Source organism: Canis aureus, chromosome 8 (genome assembly GCF_053574225.1).
Source record: "Canis aureus isolate CA01 chromosome 8, VMU_Caureus_v.1.0, whole genome shotgun sequence".
NCBI lineage: Eukaryota > Metazoa > Chordata > Mammalia > Carnivora > Canidae > Canis > Canis aureus.
This window is the reverse complement of record NC_135618.1, coordinates 25334599-25356853: the sequence shown is the minus strand read 5'-3', so window position 1 is coordinate 25356853 and position 22255 is coordinate 25334599. Positions and strand designations below refer to the sequence as shown.

Below are 22255 nucleotides of genomic sequence, written 5' to 3'. Positions count from 1 at the left end.
AGCATGCTGATAGACAACATTTTTTCCCCAGCTTCTTTTTTTGCCACTAGGCATTTTATTCTTTTACATTGTACCCTACAGGGGATATTCCAGAGATTTATTTTTCACAAGGAACTATTTTCATATTTTCCCCTTAGGTCTTTTAAGACATTTACTTGGAAGTATTCTCTTTATTCTTTAAGAGAGTTAAAAAAACAATAATAAAAACTAGTAGTGCTATTTTAAAGATTTGTATAGTGTAATATAATGACTGTTTTTTTTTTTTTCTTTTTTTAACCATTATTTATGGTTGGATAACTGATTCCATTTAAGGAGAATTTGAGTCTCTATCTGAGACCTACAAATAAGATCTAATTAATTGTAAACCATCTAAAAGGAAAATGTCACAGAGGCCTTGTACAACTGATTTAATCACCAGGCAAACCAAACATTCTTACAAATGAGGTAAACTTTGATAAAACAAATATGTACAATGAACCCTCCAAATTACTGAAAATTGTATTCTGTGGGATTTGTCTTCATTTTAAGAACTGCAGTTATGAAAATATACATTAGAATGAGGGCCATGTTAGTAGGAATAATGTATATCTATGCAGGGAACTTGCAATTATCCATTTCAATCACAGGGAAGAGTTGATGAATGGAATTCATCAATAACAATACAGTATTTTTACCCGTATCTTCTAGTTTTATACCAAGAGTGCATTTCATACTCGTGTTAGAGATAAATGGAAGGACTTAAAAAAAAAAAAAAGGAACAGAAGAAAAGAAAAAAACATCTTTTGACAATGAGCTTTTTGCTAAAGTAAACCCCAAATCTTAAGGGAAGTACAAGAAGCAAAAATTGAAAAGGAGTTTTGCAACTTAAAACAAAATAACTTACTAAATGTGTATACCCATTTATTATTACACAAATCTCTATTTCTCTGAGTTGACCTCATAATGACTTTGTAAGGAAGGCATGAAAATATCCTCATTTCATACTAGAATCTGATAGCTCGGGGAAGGTAAGTAATTTCTCAAGGATTTTTCTCAGATTGTAAATGGTAGACTTTCATATTGATAACAGAACATCTGACATGCATACACTTACAATAGAAAATTAACATTTTTTTTTAAAGACAAGCTTCAGAGTAGTTGAAGATGTTCACGTATGATTCGCTTTTTCTTTTCACCTGGATTTTCTTCCCCTTCTGGTGGAGGTGCTAATGAGCAGAGAAATGGTAAAGGTAATCAGCCAGAGGGAAGAGAAGAATCAAAGACCTAGATAATTCGCAAACTGGAAAATGAGCTCCTAACTAATCAAGACTGGATTGTAAATAGGATAGAAAGAATTTATGCATCCCTGGTATTGGCCTGAATAGCATTTGTACCCAATCCAAGAAAAGTATTTGTGAATTTCACAGTTGGCTATTTTTTCTCCCTTTGAGATTTTTTTCCTGAACTAATTATCCATTGTGTATGTGAAGCAAAGAAATAACTTACCATTTAAGTCATTTTTTGAGGTGGATATTTCACTTCGCATGTTGTTAAAATGCCTGGAGCATTAATAAGGAATGAGTTAACTTTATTAATATAGCTTCTTCAGGGAGTTTCTGATCTATATACTGATCACCCAAAAGGAAATTTTTTGTAATATTTTATTCATGCAAAATTTAGGGAAGTAACTAGATTGACTAATCTTTCCATAATAAATAATTTAATTTAACTTTGTGCTGCTTTTTGCATTTTAATTTCTTCATAATGTGTCCTTTAAAACCTCAATATTAAAATGATCAGTGACTGTTTGTGCTTGTTTTAGTTTAAATTGTAAATTTAGTTATGGCTCTTGGGTTACAAGGTGCAGGGGAAGGTGCTTTAATATAGGAAGTGAACACATTTATAGATTGGAAAAGTTATATGTGTGATCATTTTTTTTTTTTTTTTTTTTTTTTTTTTTTTTTTTTTTTTTTTTTTTTTTTTTTATTGGTGTTCAATTTACTAACATACAGAATAACACCCAGTGCCCGTCACCCATTCACTCCCACCCCCCGCCCTCCTCCCCTTCTACCACCCCTAGTTCGTTTCCCAGAGTTAGCAGTCTTTACGTTCTGTCTCCCTTTCTGATATTTCCCACACATTTCTTCTCCCTTCCCTCATTTTCCCTTTCACTATTATTTATATTCCCCAAATGAATGAGAACATATAATGTTTGTCCTTCTCCGACTGACTTACTTCACTCAGCATAATACCCTCCAGTTCCATCCACGTTGAAGCAAATGGTGGGTATTTGTCATTTCTAATAGCTGAGTAATATTCCATTGTATACATAAACCACATCTTCTTTATCCATTCATCTTTCGTTGGACACCGAGGCTCCTTCCACAGTTTGGCTATAGTGGCCATTGCTGCTAGAAACATCGGGGTGCAGGTGTCCCGGCGTTTCATTGCATTTGTATCTTTGGGGTAAATCCCCAACAGTGCAATTGCTGGGTCGTAGGGCAGGTATATTTTTAACTGTTTGAGGAACCTCCACACAGTTTTCCAGAGTGGCTGCACCAGTTCACATTCCCACCAACAGTGTAGGAGGGTTCCCTTTTCTCCGCATCCTCTCCAACATTTGTTGTTTCCTGCCTTGTTAATTTTCCCCATTCTCACTGGTGTGAGGTGGTATCTCATTGTAGTTTTGATTTGTATTTCCCTGATGGCAAGTGATGCAGAGCATTTTCTCATATGCATGTTGGCCATGTCTATGTCTTCCTCTATGAGATTTCTGTTCATGTCTTTTGCCCATTTCATGATTGGATTGTTTGTTTCTTTGGTGTTGAGTTTAATAAGTTCTTTATAGATCTTGGAAACTAGCCCTTTATCTGATATGTCATTTGCAAATATCTTCTCCCATTCTGTAGGTTGTCTTTGAGTTTTGTTGACTGTATCCTTTGCTGTGCAAAAGCTTCTTATCTTGATGAAGTCCCAATAGTTCATTTTTGCTTTTGTTTCTTTTGCCTTCGTGGATGTATCTTGCAAGAAGTTACTATGGCCGAGTTCAAAAAGGGTGTTGCCTGTGTTCTTCTCTAGGATTTTGATGGAATCTTGTCTCACATTTAGATCTTTCATCCATTTTGAGTTTATCTTGGTGTATGGTGAAAGAGAGTGGTCTAGTTTCATTCTTCTGCATGTGGATGTCCAATTTTCCCAGCACCATTTATTGAAGAGACTGTCTTTCTTCCAATGGATAGTCTTTCCTCCTTTATCGAATATTAGTTGCCCATAAAGTTCAGGGTCCACTTCTGGATTCTCTATTCTGTTCCACTGATCTATGTGTCTGTTTTTGTGCCAGTACCACACTGTCTTGATGACCACAGCTTTGTAGTACAACCTGAAATCTGGCATTGTGATGCCCCCAGATATGGTTTTCTTTTTTAAAATTCCCCTGGCTATTCGGGGTCTTTTCTGATTCCACACAAATCTTAAAATAATTTGTTCTAACTCTCTGAAGAAAGTCCATGGTATTTTGATAGGGATTGCATTAAACGTGTATATTGCTCTGGGTAACATTGACATTTTCACAATATTAATTCTGCCAATCCATGAGCATGGAATATTTTTCCATCTCTTTGTGTCTTCCTCAATTTCTTTCAGAAGTGTTCTATAGTTTTGAGGGTATAGATCCTTTACATCTTTGGTGAGGTTTATTCCTAGGTATCTTATGCTTTTGGGTGCAATTGTAAATGGGATTGACTCCTTAATTTCTCTTTCTTCAGTCTCATTGTTAGTGTATAGAAATGCCACTGACTTCTGGGCATTGATTTTGTATCCTGCCACGCTACCGAATTGCTGTATGAGTTCTAGCAATCTTGGGGTGGAGACTTTTGGGTTTTCTATGTAGAGTATCATGTCATCGGCGAAGAGGGAGAGTTTGACTTCTTCTTTGCCAATTTGAATGCCTTTAATGTCTTTTTGTTGTCTGATTGCTGAGGCTAGGACTTCCAGTACTATGTTGAACAGTAGTGGTGAGAGTGGACATCCCTGTCTTGTTCCTGATCTTAGGGGAAAGGCTCCCAGTGCTTCCCCATTGAGAATGATATTTGCTGTGGGCTTTTCATAGATGGCTTTTAAGATGTCGAGGAATGTTCCCTCTATCCCTACACTCTGAAGAGTTTTGATCAGGAATGGATGCTGTATTTTGTCAAATGCTTTCTCTGCATCCAATGAGAGGATCATATGGTTCTTGGTTTTTCTCTTGCTGATATGATGAATCACATTGATTGTTTTACGGGTGTTGAACCAGCCTTGTGTCCCAGGGATAAATCCTACTTGGTCATGGTGAATAATTTTCTTAATGTACTGTTGGATCCTATTGGCCAGTATCTTGTTGAGAATTTTTGCATCCATGTTCATCAGGGATATTGGTCTGTAATTCTCCTTTTTGGCGGGGTCTTTGTCTGGCTTTGGAATTAAGGTGATGCTGGCTTCATAGAACGAATTTGGAAGTACTCCATCTCTTTCTATCTTTCCAAACAGCTTTAGGAGAATAGGTATGATTTCTTCTTTAAACGTTTGATAAAATTCTCCTGGGAAGCCATCTGGCCCTGGACTCTTGTGTCTTGGGAGGTTTTTGATGACTGCTTCAATTTCCTCCCTGGTTATTGGCCTGTTCAGGTTTTCTATTTCTTCCTGTTCCAGTTTTGGTAGTTTGTGGCTTTCCAGGAATGCGTCCATTTCTTCTAGATTGCCTAATTTATTGGCGTATAGCTGTTCATAATAGGTTTTTAAAATCGTTTGTATTTCCTTGGTGTTGGTAGTGATCTCTCCTTTCTCATTCATGATTTTATTAATTTGAGTCTTCTCTCTCTTCTTTTTAATAAGGCTGGCTAATGGTTTATCTATCTTATTAATTCTTTCAAAGAACCAACTCCTGGTTCTGTTGATCTGTTCCACAGTTCTTCTGGTCTCGATTTCGTTGAGTTCTGCTCGAATCTTTATTAGCTCCCTTCTTCTCTTGGGTGTAGGATCTATTTGCTGTTTTTTCTCTAGCTCCTTTATGTGTAAGGTTAGCTTTTGTATTTGAGTTCTTTCCAGTTTTTGAATGGATGCTTGTATTGCGATGTATTTCCCCCTTAGGACTGCTTTTGCTGCATCCCAAAGATTTTGAACGGTTGTATCTTCATTCTCATTAGTTTCCATGAATCTTTTTAATTCTTCCTTAATTTCCTGGTTGACCCTTTTATCTTTTAGCAGGATGGTCCTTAACCTCCATGTGTTTGAGGTCCTTCCAAACTTCTTGTTGTGATTTAGTTCTAATTTCAAGGCATTATGGTCCGAGAATATGCAGGGGACAATCCCAATCTTTTGGTATCGGTTCAGACCCGATTTGTGACCCAATATGTGGTCTATTCTGGAGAAAGTTCCATGTGCGCTTGAGAAGAATGTGTATTCGGTTGAGTTTGGATGTAAAGTTCTGTAGATATCTGTGAAATCCATCTGGTCCAGTGTATCATTTAAAGCTCTCGTTTCTTTGGAGATGTTTTGCTTAGAAGACCTATCGAGTATAGAAAGAGCTAGATTGAAGTCACCAAGTATAAGTGTATTATTATCTAAGTATTTCTTCACTTTGGTTAATAATTGATTTATATATTTGGCAGCTCCCACATTCGGAGCATATATATTGAGGATTGTTAAGTCCTCTTGTTGAATAGATCCTTTAAGTATGATATAGTGTCCCTCTTCATCTCTCACTACAGTCTTTGGGGTAAATTTTAGTTTATCTGATATAAGGATGGCTACCCCTGCTTTCTTTTGAGGACCATTCGAATGGTAAATGGTTCTCCAACCTTTTATTTTCAGGCTGTAGGTGTCCTTCTGTCTAAAATGAGTCTCTTGTAGACAGCAAATAGATGGGTCCTGCTTTTTTATCCAGTCTGAAACCCTGCGCCTTTTGATGGGGTCATTAAGCCCGTTCACATTCAGAGTTACTATTGAGAGATATGAGTTTAGTGTCATCATGATATCTATTCAGTCTTTGTTTTTGTGGACTGTTCCACTGAACTTCTTCTTAAAGGGGAATTTTAAGAGGCCCCCTTAAAATTTCTTGCAGAGCTGGTTTGGAGGTCACATATTCTTTTAGTTGCTGCCTGTCTTGGAAGCTCTTTATCTCTCCTTCCATTTTGAATGAGAGCCTTGCTGGATAAAGTATTCTTGGTTGCATGTTCTTCTCACTTAGGACCCTGAATATATCCTGCCAGCCCTTTCTGGCCTGCCAGGTCTCTGTGGAGAGGTCTGCTGTTACCCTAATACTCCTCCCCATAAAAGTCAGGGATTTCTTGTCTCTTGCTGCTTTAAGGATCTTCTCCTTATCTTTGGAATTTGCAAGCTTCACAATTAAATGTCGAGGTGTTGAACGGTTTTTATTGATTTTAGGGGGGGATCTCTCTATTTCCTGGATCTGAATGCCTGTTTCCCTTCCCAGATTAGGAAAGTTTTCAGCTAGAATTTGTTCAAATACATATTCTGGCCCTCTGTCCCTTTCGGCGCCCTCGGGAACCCCAATTAAACGTAGGTTTTTCTTCCTCAGGCTGTCGTTTATTTCCCTTAATCTATCTTCATGGTCTTTTAATTGTTTGTCTCTTTTTTCCTCAGTTTCCCTCTTTACTATCAACTTGTCTTCTAGGTCACTCACTCGTTCTTCCACCTCGTTAACCCTCGTCGTTAGGACTTCTAGTTTGGATTGCATCTCATTCAATTGATTTTTAATTTCTGCCTGACTAGCTCTAAATTCTGCAGTCATGAAGTCTCTTGAGTCCTTTATACTTTTTTCTAGAGCCACCAGTAGCTGTATAATAGTGCTTCTGAATTGGCTTTCTGACATTGAATTGTAATCCAGATTTTGTAACTCTGTGGGAGAGAGGACTGTTTCTGATTCTTTCTTTTGAGGTGAGGTTTTCCTTCTAGTCATTTTGCTCAGTGCAGAGTGGCCAAAAGGAAGTTGTATTGGGAAAAAGAGAAAAAGAGAGGAGAGAAAGAAGGAAAGAAAAGAGAAAGAGAAAAAAAAAGGGAAGAAAAAGAAAAAAAAAACGAAAAAAAAAAAAAAAGAAGAAAAAGAGAAAGAAAAAGAAAGGAGAAAAAAAGGGGGTGGGGGAAGGAAACAAATCAAAAAGCAAAACAAAATAAAAACAAAAACAAAAACAAAAACAAACAAAAAAAGAACCACCGGGGAGTATCTTCTGATTCTGTGTACTTTAAGTCCCTTGGCTTCTCCTGGAAGTTGTCAGTCTAGCTGGTGTTCTGGGGGAGGGGCCTGTTGTGCTGATTTTCAGGTGTTAGCAGTTGGGGGAGCTGCTGTGCCCCTGCCTGGTGCAGGGCTCGGTGGGGGTTGTTTACCCCGTGAGGCCGCAGGAGGAACAGCCCCAGTGGCGGGGCAGCTCTGGAGCCCTGGATTCAGCTCCGGCAGGAACTCCGTCCGCAGGGCCTGGAGGCTCCGGGGCGGGGCCGCTGATCTGCTCAGCTGGGGCAGGAGCGTCCTCGCTGTCCTGGGCCCTCCCGGCCTCTGCCTGTCCCGGGGGAGGCCGGATCCTGGGCTGTGTCCCGGCGCCCTGTGCTCCGGAGCCTGCGCTGGTGGATTCGCGCTCCCGGGCCGCGCAGCCCCCTCCGCGGAGCCGCCGCCCGAGCCCCCCAGAGCTGCTCCTGGAACCGCGCAGCCCCCTCCGCACGGAGCCTCTTCCTCTGCCCGAGCCCCTCCGAGCTGCTCCCGCCCCGCAGCCCCCTCCGCGGAGCCGCCGCCCGAGCCCCTTCAGCTGCTCCGGGTCCCGCCGGGTCCCGCCGTGCGCGCTGCAGCCCTTAGGGAGCTCGGCGCACTCTCCTGGGGCGCAGTTGCTGTTACTGTCCCCGGGAGCCCGAGGGCATCCCCTCCCTCCTGGGTCCTGCTCCAACTCCCTGCGAGCCCCTTTCCGCCCGGGAAGGTCGGTGCAGCTCCTGCTCCTCCGGGACGGGGGCTCTCCTGTCCTGGGGACACTCGCCCCGGCCTCAGCCCGGCTCCTCGCGGGGCCCCTCCCCCTTGGAGGCCTTTGTTTCTTTATTTCTTTTTCCCCGTCTTCCTACCTTGATAGAAGCACGAACTCTTCTCACTGTAGCATTCCAGCTGGTCTCTCTTTAAATCTCAGGCCGAATTCATAGATTTTCAGGATAATTTGAAGGTTTTCTAGGTAGTTTGGTGGAGACAGGTGATTTGGAGACCCTACTCTTTCGCCATCTTGCTCCTCCTGTGATCATTTTTTTAATGAATTGTTGGAAAGAGTGTAGAAATCAACACAAACAATGACCTATAGCAGTGCATAACAATAATTGTTATGGTTACCTAGACTGTAATTACATCTCAAATACTTCACATTTCATATACTTTCATACGTACTATTTAAACGCAGGGTTTTGTGTCGTGTCTTGTAGAGTTGTTGCCGTTGTCTTTGGTTACCGCCTTCTAAGAACTTCCCAACTCAAACAGCCAAGATAGATGGCAGTGTGGTTAGATTGTGACTTTGAAATTGAGGCAGGACTTCTGCTTCACCTTCAGACGTAGAAAACCAGAGAAATCACCACTGCCACCCTAACAAGGAGAACAAGTCAGATAAACTGCAAAATCTGACTTTTCAAAAACTAGCTGAGGGCCACTTCAGTGGCTCAGTGGGTTAAGTGTCTGCCTTCAGCTCAGGTCATGATCTCAGGGTCCTGGGATCGAGCCCCTGGTCAGGCTCTGTGCTCAGTGGAGAGTCTGCTTGTCCTTTCTCCCCTCCCCCTTGCTTGTACTCTCTCTCAAATAAATAAAATCTTTAAAAAAAAATTTAAAAAATCAACTAGCAAAGATCTGAAAATGCAAGTTAACCTAAATGAACTAAATTCCAGAAAGTGATAAGCTCTCTTTTGGAGAGAAGAAACACATGACTGCTTTGCTCCCTGCTGAAATGATGGGAGGGAAAGGAAGTCATCAAAGAGAAACCAGTGAAGTTTTAAAAAACATTTAATGGATGTGTTTGGAGTGGTCTGGTGTGCGAAAATATAAGGATCCCAGACACAGACTTTGTCAGTCTTTAGCAAGCAGCTCTTACCCATGTTACTTCATTGAGTAGCCTCCCATATGTGGGGCTAAGGCATCCAAACTGAAAGCCTCTCTGAGGTAAACACAATCTTCTCCAATTACGGGGCAGAGCCCTGCTGAAGGCTTGGGCAGCAAGGCATTCTAGGCCTTTACCAGTTGTGCTGCATGGCTCTTTTGAAGTTTTGAGGAAGGGAAGCTCAGAAGAAAGATAATCTGAAGCACAGAAAGCCAGTGTGGGACTGCAGAGCAAAGAGAACTCCTTAGCAACACCAAAAGCTGGCAGCGGGTGTGTAAGGAGCAAAAGATATCCCATGGTTTGGAAAGTTGGTGGCTGGCCTAATTGTGATAAAGAGACTCTGGAGTCTCTCTGGGGCTCAGTTCCCAAGACCTACTGAAAAGAAAAGTTCTGATTCAGCCATCAAAACATTTGAAGCCAATGGAAAGCTGAATCTAAGTAAAACCACAACAAAGCCCAGACTCAACAAAAGATTTCATCAACTTAGTCTCCTACATTAGCAACCTGATAATAGAAGAAGTGCACCCTTTTCTGGGGGTAATTATTATTTATGTAAGTTTCTACTGTTCTTTTTTTTAGGGTGGGTAGGGTACAGGGAGAGGAAGAGAGAGATCTTAAGCAGACTCCATGCCCAGCCTGGAGATGGAGTGAATCTCCATCTCGCAACCCTGAGATGATATCCTGAACCGAAATCAAGAGTCAGACACTTAACTGACTAAGCCACCAGGGCACACCTCTACTGTTCTTTTGTACAAACTATCTGGCATACAATAAAAAATTATAAGACATGAAAAAGAAACAATGTGGCCCAGAGTCAAGAAAATTTTCTTGCAGTTCTATTCATAGATAGGGTTGGAATTATCAGATTGAGACTTTAAACTACCATGATAAATGTGAAAAAAATTCCAGTGAAAAGCATTCATGAAAAGATACAGAATTTTATCAGAGTCGTAAAGTATTAAAAAGATCCATATGGAAATAAATGAAGAATACTGTGTTAGAAATGAAAAATTAATGGGATAGGCTTATGGGAGCCTGGATATGGCAGAGGGAAGAATCAAGGAATAGAAAGAATAAGAGAAGTTACCCAAACTGAAAAATCAAAGAACATGTCACAGTGTTTGAAATCTGTGGGACAACATCAAATGCTCTAGTATTGATGAAATTCAATCTTATAAAGAAATACAAGAGATTTGGACATAAATTATTAATTCAAATGGTACCATCTTACAGTGGCCTTCTATGATCCCCATGTGGAAGGCTGTCCCTTATCCCAAAACCCAGTAATACTCTTTACTATTGAAAGTATCTCTTTATTTTTTTTAATTTTATTCTACCAATTTTTTTTCAATATGTAGTAAGTATCAGACACTATTTTAGAACAGAGTATTGAATGAAAAAGACAGGGTCTCCTTTCTCACGAAACTTATTCCTTCTCTAGAAACTTACTCTTTCTCCTTTCTCATGAAACTTATAATTTTCACCAGGGTAGATATCTTTTAAATTTTTTCTCTTTTATTCCTGAATCTCAACCCCCTCAAATAGTAGCTAGTGCATAGTAGGAGCTCAATTAGTTTTTCTTTTTTGTTTTTATGAATTTTTCTAGGGGTCTATTCTAATTCTAAGGCCCCATTTTATAGTCTTTTCCAAGATTATCTGGCAAAAATTCCTAAGCCTTTTCTACTATGTATTATTTCTCTTTTTTCTCTTGCACCCTTGGGCTCCACTTTTTCTACCTTCTGAAAAAGGTTGATTCATATATAGGCAGTTTTTACAAATCTAAAAAGGCATATAGATAGATGTAAACTAGAATTTTGATAAGAGTAACCAGATGTGGGGAAGGATAATTATAGTTCTTCAATGCATACATCACTGTGTCTTGTCATTCTTTGCATATAGGTCTCTGTTCCCTGGTGTTCCTATGACCATGCTCCATGCATGCCCAGTCCAGTTCAACTGCTTCTCTTTCATATACATTATAATGTTTATTAAATTTCATGTGGAAATGTACATTTCTTAAAATTTTCAACAATCTATAAGAATCAGCAAATAAATAAAGGATACTTGCCATAAAAGGTTTTTTTTTTTTAAGGCAACTGTCAAAATACTTTGTTTAAATTATTATTCTTATTTAAAATCCATGTCCCCAAGGCCATGTTGGCCGAGTCTAGGAAACAGATGACCAAATCTATCAAAGTCTACCAGTAACTGATTACATATAATACAGCAAATCACACGCTGGAATTCTCTAAGGGCAATATCAGATGCTCGTAGTTCTAACTAAAGAACTTCTACGCAATTGCTGTGATTTTCTGATTTATGTTAAAATTTACTCCCAATTATCACCAGAACAGCCTTCTAATCTTAGAGGGAAAGCTGATGTTAGTAGAAAAAACTGGAGTTGCCATTTTTTAGCATTCTCAATAAACATAACTGAATTGTTAATCATAGAGTCCTTGAATGCCGGGGAATCTTTGAATCATTAATTATCAAGCATCATCTGGCTCAATCTGTTTGTTTACTAAGGAAAAAAATGAAGGTTAAAGATACTGGTCCCAAAGTTATGCAAATTAGCATTCAGTTTGTCCACATTTATTAAGGACACCATGCCTCTTTTTCTAGATAGATGTTTTTGGTTATTCCTCTCCTCCCTTTTCCCTCTCCCACCATCAAATAAAATACATTGAAGAGAATAGTATTAAAGCCCAGGTGCACATCTTTTAGAATTATATGTTGCAAATATCTATTAGTCAGGGTATAATAATTAATGATGACTAAATTCATTAGTAATAACTATCCATCATGTTCCAGTTGCTATGCTGAGTAATAGACACACTTGATCGCTAATGCTCATCACAATTTTAAACAGGGGGTATTATTTTCTCACTTTACAAATATGGAAACTAATCCTGGAAACTAAAAAGCAACTCACCCAAGATAAAAACACTAGAAAGGGGCAAAGCCAGGAATCAAAATCCAACGTTTTTAGTCTCTCTGATAGATAGCACAGTCACCTATGACAATACCTACTTAATCATGCCTTCTGACCAAAAAATCAATAAGCAAAAAAAGGAAGAGGAAAGAAAAGAAAGAATAAATTACAAACTGTAATAAATACTTCTTTCTATTTATGATTAAGGCAGACAAATTTATGCTCACTTTATTTCTTACATAAAGATATTTACCAATATAGTATTAATTTATTAAAAATTTAAGAAGGATACAAGTTGATTAGGTAAAAAATAAAATGAAATTATGTGAAATAAAAAAAGTTATAAACCATATTCATCTTTCCAGTCATACTCATAATATAATTTTATTGTCTTCATTAACTCAAATTTACTAAAATGTATATCATGTTACACTGATTAATAATTTGAGCTAAACATTTAACATTTCTCTGCACAATTATAAAAGCTTCATAATAATTTGTATTAATTCTACCAAACTTCAAATTTCTCTTGTATCCACTTCTTTTTTTTTTTTTTTTTTTTTTTTTAGATTTTATTTATTTATTCATGAGAGACACAGAGGCAGAGACACAGGCAGAGGGAGAAGCAGGCTTCATGCAGGGAGCCTGATGTGGGACTTGATCCAGCGACTCTAGGATCATGCCCTGGGCCAAAGGCAGACACTCAACCACTGAGCCACCCAGGCATCCCTCTTGCATCCACTTCTAAGAATGTTATTTTACTACTTATGCTCTTAAATTTTTCTGAAATCATATTTTGTTGTCATTTGCATCCTTGTAAAATTTTCTAAATGCTTTAAAAATTGTAATACCTTATTTATCCAATATTCTATTTGGTAAAAGCTAGCCATTTTCTCAGTTCAAATTAATACAGCAGTATTGTCATAACCATATGCACATTCTGAAAAGAAACCTTTCTTATGGTACTCACATAATAAACTTAAAAACACCTACACGCACTGAAAAAAAATTAAGGACTTCTTAGATTTTCAACATGTTTATTTTCAAATTATACGAATCATTTACTTGTGTAAGAACTGTTATCAAGTTATTTTTTTGAAGACCCAGATAGCTTTTGTTGTTTTGCTTTTAGTTGTTGTTTCTTGGCTGGTCGATTGGACTTTTCAGTCTTAGCTGTGTATTAGCACATAATCCCCTTGTTACTTGTAAGTAATGAGCTCAAACTCTGAAACTTCCCTGTGTGAACAAAATATACTTCCTTCTTAACCCCACTGCTTCCATTTTATTAATTTTGTTCTATAGTGCCTGCTACATTATAATCACACAAATAAATATTTGTTGACTATTAACTTTTGGGGGGTGTCTTTCTATTTGTTTTTCATGTTTAGAATTTGAAGAACTGACTTTCTAAAATAATTTCAAGCAACTGGTTCATAGACTAGGAAGCCTGCAGTTTGGCTGAGGGGGGTGGGAAGGATAGATGGGGGAAAATCATGGAGGTATAGGGAATAAATGAATAAATGCTGGACTAGGATTTGGGAAAACTAGAGTCTTTTACAACTCTGTTGCCGACTCTATGAACTTGGGCAAGTCACAGTCCTATCCTAAACAAAGAGATTGGCGATTTTATCATGGCCCTGAAGATGCTGCATTTCTGACAATGATTTGATTAAATGGATCTCTCCCTGCAGCTGAGAACATGTAACTTACGTTGCAGTAGTATTTTTGCAGTAGGTATTGAATAGTAGAAGAAAAGGCTTTTACATTTTAACTGAACCATAAATACTTAGTCATTTCTTTAGGTATCTTTGAATTGCACATAAGAGAAGCCAGTGGGATCTCTTGCTCAGAAAATATATGAGATCATTCCAGAGGTGAATACATACTATTTTCTGTTCCCTACTTCATTTTAGTCATATGTAATGAAATGGTTTGATGGGAGCAACATAGAAAATTACTGAGAATTTTTATATTCTGAGGTTCTTTGACTATTGGCTGAATGGGCAAAGGGGCAGGATTAATATCTATTTCTGGAAAAAAAATTTGAGACAGAGGTACATTTTCAGAGAGAGATTTTTTTTCTTCTTGCTTCATTGGGCAAGAAAGCTTTATCTTGTCTGTGAGGTTAACTATGGGAACAGACCACTGCTGGGAGCTGGGGAACACACTGCAGAAAGAGGAAGGGAGAGAATGCTCTGTTAGTTTCCTGGCTAGACAGGTCACATTGCACTTGGGGCATGAAGATGAGGGTAAGAGTTTTAAATCAGCTGTGAAATTATTTTGGTACCTAGTGTAGAGTGAAGGATTGGGGTTATGTTTTCTTAGTAATTTCCTAGAATAGACAAACAGGAGTTTTGTATTATAGCCTGTCTGTGATGAAGGTATATAGATCTTTGGGCACACAGAAATGTCAGTCATTTGACCAAGCAGAAATAGAAGTTGGTTTATGTTGGATCTTGAGATAATAATGAGGGGGCGAGAAAGGTCATTTTTGTCTAATTCTCAACACTTCAAATATCTGAAAGATGGATATACCAACAAACAGATTATTAATTTCAAAAAAAACCACAAGCAAATACAGAACAAATCATTGGCTCTGTGCCTTTCCTTTTGTGTCGTAGTATCCGAAGTCAGTGGTTGTTAATAAGAATTTTCCCAAAGAACATGTTTGAAGATTAAATATGAAATAATGTAGGATCAACTTAATTTACATATTCTATGACTGCATTAATGTTGAAATTCCCCTACCCATTCTGAATCTGAAATCTCTCATGTCATAATTTGCAGGAACATTGTATAAAACAAAATTCCAAATAGTCTTAAATGGCCTGAATCTGGACAGGCACTGATTTATTTGCCCTCCTTATATTGTCGTTAGAGTCCTGCACCATTGCTTCAGGTTCATTCCCTCTAATCAGTTATCACCCAATAGGACTTAAATTTGCTCCTTCCTATAGAAACTTCCTTTTAACTACTTTTCCTTCTGAAACCTGTATCCTTTTGACATCTCTTGATAACCTTAATATTTTCCTGGACTCTCAATATCTACCTTAATAAAATATCTATTTCCTTTGAAAAAGGGGAGCATTCCTCAAACTCTCTCAAATCGAAGTCCTTTTTTTTCCATTCTCCCTTCCCCTCCCCACCACTACACACCACATATCTATTCTTAAGCCAGTAGTTGTAACCAGCATTCTTCTGGATTCCCACTCCACTTGTAGGTATGTAGTTAACTATGCCTTGTCACTGAGCCATATGTCATGAGATTAAGCCACGTTCTTCCTTGCTCTGCATTGCCATCTCTTCTTCCTTCTCACCTGCAAAAATTTATGAGAACTTTCTCATATGACTTTCAATCTTTATCTGCCATCATTGTAGGCAACTCTAACATCAACATTTATGGTTTTTGTTATCATATCTTGACTTTTTATCCCCTGATTATTTTTGCCATCCCGTCTCACTACCTTTCTTCTATAGACAGCTCCTGTCCTTGTTTTCCTAAGGAAATGTTCCACCTCTACTATCTTGAAAGCTGAGGTCCTATTACTGGAACTAAAGCCCCTATCCACCACCATATGTGCTTTTTGACATGTCCATGAGCTCTTGCCTCTTAATTCCTCTCTGTTTTCTCCAACTCTTAGCCCACTCCTGGTTCTACAACTCTTCTTTCAAACCTATAATCAATAAACAATAATTTCAATTAATTCTTTTAATTTTGAAAAAAAAAAGAAAATAGTGAAAATTAGAGGAAATGGCGTAACAAACATCTGTGTGCATCAGTCATATAAGTAGCATATGTTATGATTTTTTATGTTTGCTTTACTAGGTTCTTTGAGTTGTAAATAATTCAGAAGATGTAGATTTATTTTTCAGCTAACTGCAGCCAGTATGTATAATATGTATGAAATTGTGCAGTTAAAATGCAGGCGAGGTTTGAAACTTGTGAAAAAGAGAATAATTAAAAGAATTCTGTCAAAGGTTCAAGTAAGAACATTTTTAGGATCTTATGAAGAAGGACTTGATCAGAGTGAGAGGATTGGAATAAAGCCATTGCATGCTTAGATGACGTCTGTTTTGTAAAATGCCAGATATACTTTTATCTATATTGAAGTTTATCTGTAATGCAGAAGCACAACCATATATGAAAACTTACTAATCATAGACATCTGTTTCTATAAAATGTATTTTCTAAATTTTCCTCTGGAGTAACAAAGAGCTGGATCGTTATAGGAGATTACAGTCTTCAAAAAGTTGTGGTCATAAAAAGAGAGTAGAAATCTCTAATTTTTTCTTTTCTTCTGATATCTGTATAGTTTTAGCAATAAAATATTCCTGACTAATATTTAATTAATAAGACAATAACAATAATTCTGCTGTCTACTTTGATAATTGTTGCTTTATAGAATTCTCATGTTACACTGAAATCTCTTGATTTGCCCAATTGTGTTTTACCTAAAGGTTCTAAATAGGCAAATCATCAGTTTAATAAAGAGATCAGCTTAATAATCTATTGTATTGTATTGTTGTAAGGAGGAGACTAGATATTTTACATTTGTTTTTCTTAAGTTGAAGTATTTTAGTAACATGTAGTTATCATGCTAATTTTAATCTATACTTAATAAAACAAAATTAATTATGTATGCCAAATGAACACATATTTATTGTCTGGGGATTTTAAATTAATGAATACATTCTCCAAAACATTTTTTCAATTTTTTATAATATACTACCATAAGCATAGTTATCACATGCCCTAAATTTCCAAGGCAGACTCTTTATCTAATATATATTTAATAAATGTTATTCTATTGTCATAGTCTTATATATTCTTAAATACAAAAACACTTCAAATCTGAAAAACTGATTTTTTTAGCCTGTGCTAAAGGCTGTGCTGATTGGTTAGCCTGTGCATTTGGAACACATTAGAATAAAGATCGTATGGGAAGCTCCAGTGGCCAGTCTGGAACTCTTAATTGTTTAGGTTTGCATATTGTAGAAAACACTTAAGAAAAATTTACTTCAATGAAACAGCATTTGGATTTAGTTCACTGTGGGCATAAGAATCTAGAACATAGGCCCACTAGACCATATGCTAATATTGGTGTCTGGAGAAGGGGGAGAAGGCTTTTTAGAATTGATCTTATGAAGGTGGCAGAAGGATCCTGTCAGAATTATGAGCCAAAACTCTGTAATGAGTGTCATAGAGAATTTCACTGTAAATATTTGTGTAACAAATACTAAAAGATGTGTAGTACTATAACCAATTTCTATTTTCTCTGTACTGTGGTTCTGATGATGCAGTTTAACTAGTGAGGCCAAAGGATCCTTCTCTCAAAGTCTAGCAGCTCTGGTTTCTAATCTGTGTTTCTCTTTCTTATCTGTAGCTTGTTTATATTTTCTTTGCCAACAGTATTCTAACTACCACTCTCAGTTGTTATCTCTATTCGTGTAGACACATTTCTGTCCCATGTCCATCCAGCAGTATCATAGCCATTTCTCCATGAATCATCCTCACAGAAGTTCTGGAGCTCCCCCATGTAACCATTAAACACCTATTATTATGGGGACTACTTTTCCACTTGTCCTTTGAAAGAGTGCCAAGTTTTTTTCCAGATAAGATTTTAGTTAGTTTTATGAATTGCCCTAGAAGCATTTTTTCCATTGTTTTTAGCTATATATTTTATTGGAGTTGTGTTTCAAAACCAGTAGGTAAAAATAAATGTATTATAATAAGTGTATTATACACTAAGAAAGTTCTACACAAAAAGACAAACATATGATTTAGTGTTGGTGTATGAAAGAGGTACAAATCTTAGAATCAAAAGGATTAGCTGTATTTCTGGTTGTATATCTGTTTTTATAGCAAGCTTATGAGCTAAGTATTACATTCACAGGCTAATAATAGAAAGATAAGAAACAGTATTAATATCTTATTTAAAAATGAGTGTCAAAAAAAGATTTTTAGTGCAAAATGCCTAAAAAGAGAAGAGAACTGGAAAGTAAAGGGCATATAAAGCTGGAACCTGAAGTGACAGTGCTGTGTTACATTGCAAAGATTCTACAAAATGTCAAAGGGTCAGTGATTTAATTGTCTGAATGCATGATTTGGTGAGTCAGTTTAGACTAGAGCAAACCGGACCTGTCACTGAAATCACAATGGGTAAAAATGGACCTATTCAATCTGCCTCTCAATGCTCCAGATTCTTCCTGGTTGTAAATTAGACCTTCTGGACAATGCATTAACTCGTTCAGGTCACCAGGGTACTATGTCAGCTCGGTGCTCACAATTGCCCATGACCAATTCTGCACTCTCCCCAGCAGGAGGGATGCAATGTCATTTTGTACTCTCTTCTTTAGGATAATATCAGGTCTGAAAGGAAAGGAACAAAAGAAGTTGCCGCTTTCCATCCACCTACTCCGCTTAGCCATAATCATACCCCTCCTCCCACTTGGCCAGACACGAACCAGACAGAAAATGAGCTTACAGGATAGATATCTGGTTACCTACATACTTGAATAAAATCAAGAATTCAGTTCTGTTTAACTCCATCCTTGAGTTGAAGAAGATGGACATAAGCCAGCATAGGAGAGTTAAGAGAGTTTTTTAGTCATGCCCAGTAAAATCATCTCAATATGGTTTCTCTTGCTAGGATCAACACTTTACTGTGACTGCTATCTGCTCCCCTGACAGCATCTCATCTCATTCCCTCCTCAGTTACTACCATCCAGCAAAACTAGTCTTCTTTTATGTATTTCAACATGACTGTTTCTCACTTCATCTGGGCCTTGATACGTGATATTCCTGTTACTTGAAGTTGGCCGTTAATGACCCAACAAATTCCAACCCTCTGTCAGATTCCCATTTGCAGGTCGCTTCTTTGAGGAGATATTACCTGAAAGGATGATCAATTTTAAGTAGCCATTAATTAATTAATTAATTAGTTTGTTTATATGCTTGTTTAGCATAGCAACCTGTTTGCAGCATTGATAACAGTTTGTAGTCTGACACCATTTTGTTATATTCTTTGAATGTTTCTAGTCCCCACCAGACCATAATCTTGAGGTATGTATGCTAATATCACATCTGTTGTCTTCCCTATTGTATACCTAGGATTTAGCACTGTTCCCAGCACATAGTAGATGTTCAGTGAATAAAGCACCAGAGCCCACCACCCTGTCGTGTGTTCCAGGTCTCTATTCTGACCTGCAGGATCTTAGGGAAATGCCACTGACCCAATAACACCATGGAATTGGAAATGAGAAATCTCAGACCTAGATCAAAAAATTTTTTTAAAGAAAAGATTTATATTTTATTTATTTACTTAGAGCATGAGCAGGGAGGGGCAGAGAGAAGGACAGAGAGAATCCCAAGCAGGCTCCATGCTCAGCGCAGAAACTGACATGGGGCTCGATCTCACCACCCTGAGATCATGACCTGAGTTGAGAACAAGAGTCAGATGCTTCACTGATGGATGCTTCACTTTAATTGTACACTTCTTCCTAATGAATATATTATTTGTTTGAAATGTGCATTTTCTAACTCCACAAACAGTTCCATATCCAAATATTGGTACCTTTATTAATATAATAATGTAAAATATAGGCTTTTGCTTTTTAAAAGTTTATTTTTAATATCACTTGCAATTAATGGTGATGATAATTCTACATCTCTTGCTTTTCCCAAAGTAAAAACAAGGAGTAGAAATGAATCACAATTTCAGGAGTATTTGAACTAAGAAGCAGCACTCAGTATTAATCCAGAATTCCAATCCCTTTTTCTCCTGTTCTGTATCTCCTTGCTCCTGTCCTCAGAGGCTAGTACTTCACATGTCTTACTATTTCATTCTTACTATTTCAGAACCTCAGCTCATATAGAAATTCTTCCTGCCTCTTCTCTTAGAAGCATTCTTTCTATTGCTCCTGCCATGAGGTCCTCAAAGCTGAAGGAGAACCTCCCACCAGAGGTCATGGTTTTCAGACCATCAGATTGTCACCATGCTCTTTGAATGGTGTGTTTCCTTTCCTATGAGGTGTTAGAGTTCTTTCCCCTGGCACTGAGAAGAAGGGCTTGTATGTCACCTCAGGCCACAAGTGGTCAATACTGTTAAGCAGTTTGTATTCCAAACTAAGGCATATATATTCTTCCAATGAATATTTATTACCACTTGTTATATGCTTGGCACTCTTATGTGTTATGGATGATGCAATGAACAAGAACTGGACAATGACAGTAACTACTCTCCTGTTTCTTGGTTACCCAGAGATTTGGGCAGTCACTTGTTTTTCTTTGCTTAGAAATCTTAAACTTGATGTCCTCTAGAGTTTTAGTGTCAAGCCCCAAACCTTTTCACATATCTCCAGGGAAATCTAGTAGGTTTTCATGCAAATAGTCACTCTGAATCTCTTGGAAATAGGATCCTTGGTGGCTTGAGATGATACATAAACATTCTTGAGCTAACAAAATTAATGACAACATTTACCGAGAGCTTCTATGCTAGACATAGTGCTAAGAGCTTGGCAAAGTTAAAAACTTCTAACTCTCACAATAATCCTAGGAAGGCACTGTGATTATATCCACTTATAGCTTTAAAAAGGTGGAGAAATTAATAGACTTCGACAGGTACATACAACAAATTAATGAAGGCTTCAAGACTCACAACTAGGCCGTCAGACATCAGAGTCTGTGCTGGATATCAAAGAGAAAGTGAATAATGGGAAAAAGCAACAAACCCAAGTTGTTCACAACCTAAAGAGGAAGATAAGCAAGTAAACAAGTTCAAAAAACGATGTTCAGGTGAGAACACACAATGTCACCTAGAGACTGAGAGTACCAAGTGCCTAACTCTGCCAAGAGGAGAGTTGGTTAGGAAAAGCCTTCCAGGGGAGAGGACTCTTGAGTGATATCTTGAAGAATGACTGAAAGGTTTGCATGTGTGCAAAGGAGGAGCTGGCACTGCTAGCATAGTAATGCAGTCACATACAAGTGTGAGAAAATGTTTTATAACTGGTAACTGAATGACTTAGTACCCCTTGAATGCTGAATGCAAATAGGCAAACTGGGGTAGCAGGCATGCGTAGCACGCATGATAGTTGGAGACCCAAGACCACAGGGGCCCAATTGTGAAGGTCATTTATTCTTGCCCAGGAATTTCAACTTTAGCGTGGAAACCTGAAGAGCTACTGAGAGATTTTATACAGAGAAATGATAAGAATTTCCCTTGCATTTTGGAGAGATCTCTGAGTGGCTGTGTAGCAACTTGATGGAAGCAGAGCAAGAGTGGAGACAACAAAACCAGTTAGCAAAGGAGGATAAAATAGTTCAGAAACCAAGATGACAGAATAAAAATATCTACATGCTTTAGCATTATACACAGACTCTTTTTTTACAAAGACTTTTTAATTTCCAACTAAGAAAATTGTAAAGTATAGTTGACATTTTCAATTTGCTGCTCAGATCTACTCCCCTCTTTTCCACAGTGTCTTTATCTAGAAGGCTGATCTGCAATAACAGGTTACCTTGTTCTCCTGCTTTCAACTGGGCTCAGTCAGGGGAGACCAGAGACATTAAGGCAGAAGGGTACCTTTCCCTGCGGGATCACCATACCTGTTACTGAAGTCACAGGCTCTGTGTGGTGGCACTCTCCATCATCCTTTATGTCTTGGGGTTGTAAAGGCTCCCTATTGGCTCCTCTCATATCCTGCACTGTCTTTTGTGGTTTTCCTACACAAGCCTACCTTTGCAAATAGCCCCTTCATTAATCTTTACTCAAATTACCCAAATTGAGTGTACCATCTGCTTCTTGCCAGGACTCTGATTAATATGATAGAATATAGGAAAAGAGCCATTTTCATCCACTGTTAGTGAGATTATCTGTACCCTTTCTACACAATAATTTGACCATAGCAATACAATTTTGAATGCATGTGTCTTTTGATACAAATATCTGATTAAGAATTTACTCTAACATATGTGTAAAAAAATGTTTATTGTGATATTGTTTAGTGGTTTTAAAAAACTGGGAAAAGGGGATCCCTGGGTGGCTCAGCAGTTTAATGCCTGCCTTTGGCCCGGGGTGTGGTCCTGGAGTCCCAGGATCGGGTACCACATTGGGCTCCCTGCATGGAGCCTGCTTCTCCCTCTGCCTATGTTTCTGCTTCTCTCTCTCTCTCTCTCTCGAATAAATAAAATCTTAAAAAAAAAAAAAAAAACTGGGAAGAACATATCCACAGAGGCTGATTT

The 22255-nt window shown here is 37.9% G+C and overlaps 1 protein-coding gene and 1 long non-coding RNA gene across 4 annotated transcripts in view; one reads left to right on the top strand and one right to left on the bottom strand.

Annotated features, from left to right (window-relative positions):
• The window catches only part of DPYD (dihydropyrimidine dehydrogenase), a 798341-nt gene that overhangs the window by 483166 nt on the left and 292920 nt on the right, over window positions 1-22255 (top strand). The window lies entirely within an intron of this gene.
• LOC144318521 (uncharacterized) overlaps window positions 878-22255 on the bottom strand; it is a 40552-nt gene continuing 19174 nt past the window's right edge. Inside the window, exons 4-6 of the long non-coding RNA XR_013384501.1 lie at window positions 8387-8578; window positions 1486-1538; window positions 878-1205 (exon numbers count right to left, since the gene is read on the bottom strand). This is a non-coding gene — a long non-coding RNA (uncharacterized LOC144318521). The remainder of the gene's footprint in view (window positions 1206-1485; window positions 1539-8386; window positions 8579-22255) is intronic.